This window comes from Rhinopithecus bieti, unplaced genomic scaffold (assembly GCF_001698545.2).
Source record: "Rhinopithecus bieti isolate Rb0 unplaced genomic scaffold, ASM169854v2 scaffold_54174, whole genome shotgun sequence".
In the NCBI taxonomy this organism is placed as follows: domain Eukaryota; kingdom Metazoa; phylum Chordata; class Mammalia; order Primates; family Cercopithecidae; genus Rhinopithecus; species Rhinopithecus bieti.
Genome location: NW_016820911.1, coordinates 27,364 through 37,478, shown reverse-complemented (window position 1 = coordinate 37,478; position 10,115 = coordinate 27,364). Strand labels below are relative to the sequence as shown.

The 10,115-nt window shown below is 39.1% G+C and overlaps 1 pseudogene; it reads right to left on the bottom strand.

Annotated features, from left to right (window-relative positions):
- Positions 1-6: 6 nt before the first annotated feature.
- Positions 7-10,115, bottom strand: part of LOC108520602 (UDP-glucuronosyltransferase 2B10-like) — a 22,576-nt pseudogene continuing 12,467 nt past the window's right edge.

Sequence of the window (10,115 nt, the reverse complement as noted above, 5' to 3'; positions counted from 1 at the left end):
CACTTTAAAATATACATAGATAAGCATTAAAATTGAATTATTACAGGTTTTCTGAAATTAAAATTGTACATTGCTTAATGTTTAACAACGATTAAAAATTTCAAACAAATCAAGAAGGCACAGGTCTTGTAAAATGTAGTAAAGAATTTAGTCCATACCTTGATACATAGTGGTGGCATTAAATGGCATGATTTTCTGCATCATGCCTGCCTGTCTTAGATCTCAAACAGATCTACTCTCTTTTCTTTCTTTCTTGCCTTAACAAACAGTTGGTAATAAAGCAACGTAATATGACAAAGAGAGTAACAATTGCCATGCAGGCCAGCACATCCATAGAGCAGTACTGCAAGCAGGTGAGGTTGTGGGTAGGTGGCAGCAGGTACTTGGCTCCATTGTGGTGCATGATAAACTCAATCCTGGAGAGTTTTTGGTCCAAGGGCTTCAGAGACTGATCATAATAAATGATTGATAACTACATCACGTTCTTTTTACAGCTACTGGAAAATCAAATAGACATCAACTTATATAACAAACCAGAAAACATAAATATGTGAAATTTTGTGTAGATGTTAAAATGAGTGCCACATAAAAGTGGATGAAAATAAAATATTTTATTTCATGGTGGTTATAGAGATTTTGGTTTATGGACTAGAATTTATTTCATGCATAAGATTTCAAGATGAAATGAGATAATTTAAGAGAGAACAATTATTTGTAACCTATAAATTGAAAACAGGTACATTCAAAGGGTTAAAAAAAATCATTTGAGAGCACAGAAATTGAATTATCTAGTTAAAAAATTTTAATGGACCTGAAGTACAAGTTTCAAAATAATATCAAAGTCTAGAGATAGCAGACAAATCTGACGAGGTCAGGTTCATGTCAGGGCAAAGCTCGTAAGAAGTTGGCACTGACCAAGAGTTGGAATTAACATTACATCAGTGGATTCATGGTTAAAAGTTTGAAAGTGGATGGTCTTAATTTGAATCCTAACCTGCTATCTACTGGTCCTTTTTTTAAAAAATGTTATCTGTTCCAAGTTTTTTTATTGTTAAATTGAATGAATAAGAATTGTATCTTTCTTGCCTGATTATCGTGAGTCGTCATTTAATGATTCTCAGAATACTTGGTAGAATTATTCTCATCATAAAGTGATTGTCAATAAATGTTCACTCTTATTACTCTTTTTCTTGTATTGGGATTTTAGAGTCTAAGTGGCTTTCAATATTTTACTTTGAGGCTCTGTAGTTCCATTTATTTCTAGTGTTGAAATAATTATGGACTAATAGACAAAGAGTAAGGATGCACGTAAGTATATTGCTTACCAAGTCAAAACCAAAAGTGCTAAAGCATGGCACTGTAGCAACAGCAATGGAGGTAACTTCTCTCCTTGTTATTTAAAAAAATACAGTGGGGAACTGTGTTTTTCAGAAGAGGGCACTAATTCTGATACATTTTTTTCATACAATTGGGTAATATAATACAAAGAACCAATACAATGTGTGTCACACACATTCAGTATGTATCAACTAATTAAACATTATCTTCATTTTTCAATACCAGTGCTATGTTTATTAAAACTTAATGCTATGACTAATATAATAGTAATAGCATAACTGAAATTAATGTGGTGAAATAATTTTTAAATCACATATTTCTGGTTTCATACATTTTGGCTGTTAAACAGAAATATTCCAACTTATCTCTTTCAAGTCAACTATTTTTTGATTTTATATTTCTTCCAAATATAAGCAAATCAACCACCACTGTAAGAACAAAGAAATGGCTACATTTATACTAATATCTCCTTTTTTCAATCATTTTTAAAAGGCAAATTTGAAAGCTCTACTTGTTTACAAATTATCAGTGATGGGATCAAAAGGTAGTATAAAAATCTGTAAAACATTAAATATAATGGGAATTACAGATTGATTACGTCATGCTGATTTCTGAAAATAAATCATCTTAGGAAAACGTTAAAAACAAAAGAAATGAATAACTAATATGAGATCATGAATATATTTATTTACTTTATTATGGTAACTTTTTAAATATGTATTACAATTCCATAATATCATTTTGNCTTTCGCTTTTTGGCTATTTTGGAACTTATGCACTATCCTAAAACCTCTGACAAATGTTTTCACTAAATCAAACAAACAAACAAAATATTGTGATACAATGATGTATTGATCATGGCCTTTAGGTATTGCAAAAACTACATGTACTCAGCACTGTGTTCATGTTCAAAGTCACTGCTGCACCCTTGGCCTTCATGTGAGAAAGTATGAATACATGCTATGAGCTTAAAAAATTTACATTTGTGTAGGGTCATTAATGACTGCTTTTAATGCATCAAGCGAATCTGTAATTTGTATTGTTTTTGAGTCCAATCTAACAGCTTCCCCCTTAGCCTTCATGTGAGCAAAGTTATCAGGTTGATCTACAATAAAGTCCCACCATAGGGATTCCGTGGTAGATTCTCTCATACATTCCATTGGATCCATCATGAGTCATAAATGCTTTAGTTTGTGGATGACCTAAGAGTAGATGATTTTTTGAAAAAGTATACATTATAAGTCTTAGAACTAAAATGAGCAACGCACAATATGAGTCAACGAAACAGGCAGTGTTCTCTAGATCACAAATTATTATAACAGTAAAAACTGTGTTAAAATCGGTTTCAGATCACAAAGGAAGAAGCACCAAGTCCTCTGGGGCAGTAAGTGAAGGCTACACATTAAGACATGGTATGTGACTTGAGACTTGAAGAATTAATACAAGATTGTCACACGGACAAATAGAGAACACTGTGGATAAAGATAATGGTGTATCACCCATTTCTCATTACCACCCTCCCCACCAAAAGAAGCAGCATGCATGCCAGAACTTGTTCTCTTAGAGAAATGATGAAGTCACTGAGTATGATAGGGCACAGTATCCAGTGCAGCAGGGAGTGGGGTGGTGGTGGTACTTGGATAGAGGAAGGACAGGCCATACTCTATCATGAAATGTGTTACCACCACTCCATGATAAAGATAGGGGATTTACTCTCATAGAAAATGAAGCAACTGGTAATGAAAGAAGAGCTGTCATTTTTCTGTTGCATTTATGACATCTATACATTAGGAGAAAGGGTAGGTGTGATGATTGAATTAGGAGACAGACAACCCAGAAAATTACTGAAAAACAATTTTGTGAAAGGTAACGACACTTGAAATAAAGATAGTTTGTTTCTGGCCATAAAGAATGTGACTGTGCATAATAAAATGTCAACCCCTTTTAGTTTATTATATTTTTCCTAGGACTGGAAGATAAATGTAAAGAAGTTAGATTTTATTTTTGACTTTTTAAATGATAAATGTTGAATCAATTATTATTTCAACAGTGTGTTTTCTGTTGAACCATTTTCATCCTCACAGGCTGTTACCCAAGTTTTCAATATTTGATCCTCAGAGTCTTACTGAGAAGGTGATTCTTGACTACCCACTATATTGTTGAATATTGGTACTAAGATATCTCATTTCCTGTCATCAAATATCCATAGAACTGTACAGATAAGGGAGCCTAATGATGAGAACACGTGGACACATAGAAGGTAACAACACACACTGAGGCCTTTCAGAGGGTGTAGGGTGGGATGAAGGAGAGGAGCAGAAAAAATCACTAATGGGTACTAGGCTTAATGCCTGTGTGATGAAATAATCTGTCAAACAAACTCCCATGGCACAAGTTTACATATGTAACAAACTGGAACATGTACCCCTGAACTTAAAAGTTTTAAAAACGAATGCACCTTGTTTTATGAGTAAAATTCAATCTATAGCATGTCTGTTAGAATTCTAAACAGATTGAGATCACCTAGTCAAATGCCTTCCATATGGCTAATAAGGAAATGAGGACAAGTTAAGTAATGAGAACTATTAGAAGACTGAAGTAAATGGAACAACTATATTACCTTTATTACTAATTTTTATATTGTCAAGTTAAATGCAATCATGAGGTTTCATATATAGTGACTTAGAGAATTGTGATAATTAATTAAAACTTCAAATATTTAAGTAATTGTTAGGCAGACATAATCCTAGATAAATCCTAGATAAATAAAGAAGAGTAAAAAGTTACTACTAATGGTCTACACCTATTTTATTAATGTATTTACTACGTATACATTCATCTTACAAATTTAATGTTAATCTTTTCATTTATAAAAAAATGAAATGGGGGAGTTTACTTATATTCACTTCTTCCATAAATTAGAGTCTTTGATAATTTACTAAAAATGCAAATCTATGTCATCATCTATGTATGAGAGATCCATTAATCTACTTATAAAGTACATATAATTTTTTTCTGATTACAAATTATTAAGCGTTTCTTCCAAGAAAAAATTGTAAGTGATATTTTTCACATATATCGAAATATTATCACATTTACTACCACTGCAAATTATTTAAATGTAAAAATACTGATTGGCAGTTTATAAATAATAGGGCTGTTAAAAAACTTCCAAAATTGTGATGATGCTAAATTTTGTTCTGCTGACTGTTAACTCTTTGATAGTATACTCTAAAGCATTGACAGATTCTGTCTACCTTAAGGGCAGGATTTGATCACACTCTTTTTATTACATCTTCCTATCAGATATTGGCCAAGTCCAGTCCACCAAGGCAGTTTGGTTTTTCTGTTACTACAAATCTATATGGCTAAATGGGTACCCAGACTGAGGGTGGATGAGTTTGAGCTTCCTTCCTCTGAATAGCCCTCTGAACAATACACTGAATAGACCTATTTCAAAATTAGGTTAAGTAAAGAGGCCCAGATTACATGGAAAGCCTAAACTCCACGATATATTTCAATTTTTTTTTTTTCAAACTTACTTATTCTTATTGTGCTAGTGGAGTAACACATAAAGTATAACTCCTTTCTGATAACATTTGTAGTATGTACAGCACACTTAGGAAGCCTATAAGTTATAGAATTGAATGGCAGAGCAGGATTTGATGATATCCGTTACCTGCCTCCACTATCATGGTAATACCAAAATGCCACACTGCACCTCCTAATTGTGTATTTTTTTCTAATCACAATGTTAATGGCAAAGTATTATTAATCAACAACACTCTTTGTGGTATTTTATCATCTGTCATATATATTGTTCTTAAACTGATATCTTTTTGCGGGAATCAGGCGGACCAGAGAGAGATCTTGGGGTGTATACAAGAGGATATCTTTATTGAGTGCACTCAGTCACACTCAGCGGACTTCACGTCCAAAGATTGGGACAGCAACAAAGACAGCACTTGACTTTTATACACACTTTCCAAAAGGGGTGGGCTAACTTGATGCAGGCTTACAGTGGAGCAAAAGCAGGGATACAGAGGGAGAACAATTGATCAAATTGTGAAAGCTCCTAAGTCAGAATTACGCATGACTCTTGCTGTGCAACCTAGATATCTGTTATCTAGGTTTTGCGTAAAACAACCTTGCACTGGTTTACCTTCTAATCTTTAATATGGTGCCCAGACAGCTGTAGTTCAGGCCTACTCAGGCTTGTCATGACCTTCACTGTACTTTTTAGACAAAATAGAATACTTGAAGTTGCTAGTTACAGAGAACAAAAATCTATAAACTCATACCATAAAACAGAGGAAAATTTGTTTTTTTCTCCCTATGTTGAAGGAGTGCTGGTAGAGTCTCCAGACCACATTTTTTTGGTGTGTGTCCTGGCTTTTTAAATAGCATTACCAAGACTTTCCCTGTGTCTGGACTTCACCCATTGCTGCCTCTGGGACAAGTTAGTCTAATACAGGAAAGCTTATTTCTCTTTTTAATTTCTTTTCTTCTCTTCCTTCCTTCCTTCCTTCCTTCCTTCCTTCCTTCCTTCCTTCCTTCCTTCCTTCCTTCCTTCCTTATTTTCCACCTCATCTCCCCCTTTGATGCCTCTTTTATTGGAATTTAATGGAAGGCATCACTATCATTTGGTTCCTCATTACAAGTCAGTTCTTCTCTGTTTGGTACAGGTTGATACTTGTTTAGAGCCATCAGTCGAGTGGAGGTGGTTCTGTTAACTATGGATTCTATGGTTGATTGGATGCTTCTGATGAGGAGGGGTAAAAGGCAAGGGAGCATTGGGCAACATTTTAATACAGCCAACACCACCCCTGATGTTTTAAAACCACCAGATAATGAAAACCAACCTTCTAAGAGGGAATCTGGAGACCATCTGAGTTCCAGGTCTGAACTGGGACATGAGCTATCTTCTACATCCTTGCAGTTATTTCTATGATGGCTTTCCTGTTATCATTAATTTCTAGGCAGCAATTCATCAGGCTCCACTTTCAACATACTCCTTTCTGGGCTAGGAGGTAATCTGAAGCCAGTCTATTCTAATAGATGGTGTTCCTTCTTTCTCTGTGGTGTGCTGGGCCAGCAAGTCTAACGTATTTGCTGTCTCATTAGTGATGATTTCAAGTACTGCCTGCAATCTTATAATGTGATAAAGCATGTAAATAGGGTTACTGTATCCCCTGACCTATCTTGTGTCCAGGTACCTATAGTATGCATGGTACAATAAAGTCTTAACTACTGTGTTTCTTATCCATGGAGTGTGCATGGAGTGAGGGCATCCTAATATGGGTCCTCCTCCTTCTAGCACAGATATGAGGATCAGCACAAACAAAGCAAACAGTAGCCAGCATGGGTAGTAAAGGCATGCAGGTGGTTGGTTAAAGCAATAGCACAAGAGCAATATAATGAATAATACAAAGAAGATTCGTGGGCCTAAGATTTCTGGCCACATTGACTCATTTGATGATGATTCTTCAAGCTTTGGCCATGCATAGACTAGTCAACTCTTGGTGTGACTAGAGCAGGGCTTGCTGTTTTCTCAAGCTTCCACCATGCATAGACTGGTCATCTTCCAGAGTCACCAGAGCAGGGCTGTTGTCATCTGCACTGGCACCGTGGTCTCATTGCAGGATCACCTTCGTTGGATGGTCTGGGTCCTGCTGGCTTGTCCACTGGTCCTGGGCGGATGGTTTCAGCTGACTGTGGTGGATCCAAGGCATGACACCTGCAACTTTAACAACAGTGGGAGTGGACAAGATCACAGTATGGGGCCCATCCCATTTGGGGCACAGAGTAGTGGGATTCTTGTGCCAGCAAAGCAGTGACAGCTAGTTCCTTAAAACAAGGAGGCCATCCAAGTGCCACAGAATTCTATTGCCTCGATAAGTGTGTCACCAGGTGATGCCATGACCCTATGGCTTGAGTTAGAACTCTTGTGGCCATAGGGTCATGTATTCCCTTTTCCTCATGGACATGTAAAAAGAAAGGCTTAGTTAGATCTGGCAGTCCTAAAGCTGGGGCCTGAGTCAAAGCTTCTTTGATTTCCTTAAAGGCCTTCTCCTGGTTGGCCTTCCAGAGGAAGGGTTCCTTTTTTCCCTCTTTTGGCTTCATATAATGGCTTAGCCACGAGCAAGAAATTTGGGATCCAGAAGCAGCAGAACCCTGCTGCCCATAGGAACTCTCTTGTCACTGGGTGATTGGAGTAGAAAGCACATAAAGAGCCTGCTTCCATTTGCTACCGAGCCATCTTTTCCTTTGGCTTATATAGAAGACTAAATACTCATCACTTTTAGGCAGATTTGAGCCTTTTTCCTTGGCACTTTATATCCTGCCTTCCATAGCAGGTGCAGGAGGTCTTGGGTCGCTTGGAAGCAGTCCTCTTGGGTTGGGACTGCTAGAAGAAGATCATCAATGTATTGGAGCAAGACACAGTCACTATTCTGTGGGGTATATGCTTTAAGGTCTGAGGCCAGTGACTCTTCAAAGATTGCAAGAGAGTTTTTAAATCCTTGTGGGAGTCTTGTCCAAGTGTACTGTGATTCACCCCATTCACAAGCAAAAATAGACCGACTGATTGGTGCAAGCCAGAGACAGAAAAATGTGCCCTTAAAATCTAGGACTGTAAACAAAGTGGCCCTTGCTGTAATATGTCCCATTAAAGTAGATGGGTTTGGCACCACTGGTGGATAGTCACTGTGGCCTGATTTTCCACACACAAATTCCGTACTGGTCTATATTCACCAGACGGCTTCTGCTCTAGGAAGAGAGGGGTGTTCCGTGGTCACTGGCATTTGACTATGATTCCATGCTTATGAAGTCACTCTAAGTGTTTTCGACACCCCATAGGATCTTGGGGAGTACCGGGTACTGTCCGACCAGAACCAGAGTTGCTCCCAGTTTTAACTCTACTACCACTAGTGTCTGACTTACAGCCAGTCCAGGTGGGATACTTTAGCCCAAACTCTGGGAATTTTAGTAAGCAACCCATACATTTTATTTACTGCTAGTTCCAGAGTATTTTTTACATATAGTCTCCATTCCTCAGCTTACAGAACAGTAAGGGTTAACATCATAGCCTCTGGGCCAGGTAGGTTTAAAGTTACATTCCCCTTTGGCCAAAATATAGTCTGTGCCTGCAGTTTTTGAAGTGGGTCTCTTCCCAGCAAAGGAACTGAACAATTTGGGAGGTATAGGACTCCCAGGAGGATGTTGGACTTCTCATCCTCCTATAACACACCTCTTTGACCGACAGGTGAGCCTCTTTTCAGAGACTCCAGTGCCTCCTACAATAGTTGCACAGTTCTTGGATAGTGGCCCTATCGGTTGGGTCACTACTGAGTGTTTAACTCTGGTGTCTACCTTAAAGTCCATTAGCTGGCCTCTCTCTTCTAATCTGACTGTGGGCTCCTCCAGGCCCAAAGTGAAGAAGCCTGGTCTGTCCTAGCCCTCATATCCTTCATCCCCTGCCAGTCTGATCAGATCAGGGTCTGGTTTCTCCTGGGTGTGGCAGCCCCCAACTGGTAGCCTTACTATACCATGGCCCTGACCTTTCTCCTTGATATTATTCTCTGGACACTCATCCTTCCAGTGTCCTTGTCTTTTGCACCGTGCACACTGATCTCTTTCCAGCCTCAGTCAGCTCTCAAATCCCTGTCCATACTGGTCTCTTCCCCTCCTACATCCATGCCCACATCACGACCCCTTGCAAAGCCAGCTTCCCTCCCTGTGAGGGCTGCTGCCAGCAAATCAGCCTTTTTCTTAAGCCTTCAATGAGTCTCCCTCTTTGCCTCCTGATCTCTGTTAATGTACAAGTTGTGGCCACTTCAGTAAGCTGAGTAGCATTCATGCCTGCAAAACCTTCCACTTTCTGCAATTTTCGCCTGATATCCCCCTGGGCCTGCAATACAAATGTCGTGTCCACCATGCGCTGGCCTCTCTAAGTCTTTTATAAAACTGACTGGGGCTTTCATCTGCGCCCTGAAGCACCTCTGAGATTTTCCCTAAATTGATTGCCTTTCTCCCGCCTTCCCTTAAACTTTGCAGGGGTTCCTCTTGGTATCTGGGCAGCTACTGTAGTTGGGCTGCCTCATTTGGATCCTATGGGGGGTCCTCTTGTTTCCCAGAGACGCATTTGCATAGCCCAAACACGACCTGACTGGAGACAGCTTGCTTGATTTTCCTAGCAGTTCACCTTAACTTCCTGGAGCGAGACTCAGATTTTTCCATCTCAGTAGAGACTGGGGGCGTGTATCCTTTTGAGTTTGACTGCTCAGAGTCAGTAACCCTGGGTAAAGGGGGGTAGATTGGAACATATGGAGGAGGGGTCTCTTTTCCCTCCAGTGGTTCTTGCAAAACCGGTTTTTCGTGCGACTTTCTTTCTGTCTCCGTGTTTGCCAGAGAAGCTTTCATTCTCTGCACAGCTCATGCTACAAGCTCCTATGACTTTCTCTTTAACTCTGTGTTTACAGGTGAAGCTTTCACTTTGTCTTTGTAGCTGCCAGCGCAGCTGATTTCTCTGCTCCAGTGTGAACATTCCTCAATGAGCTGCTAAACAGGGCTGCATTCGGCCCTGAGTTAGTATAAGGAAATTTGGTCTGAATGCCATGACTGTCCTCCGACTCTAGTCACCACCTTAAACACATGGCCAGTGGTCTCCCTATCTGTAGTACATTTGGCCGGCCAGCCAACACCAAAAGAGGGCTATTCTAATTCACAGAGAGCTCTCAGCATTCGATGGGTTAACTTGACTTCCTAACCCCCCCCCC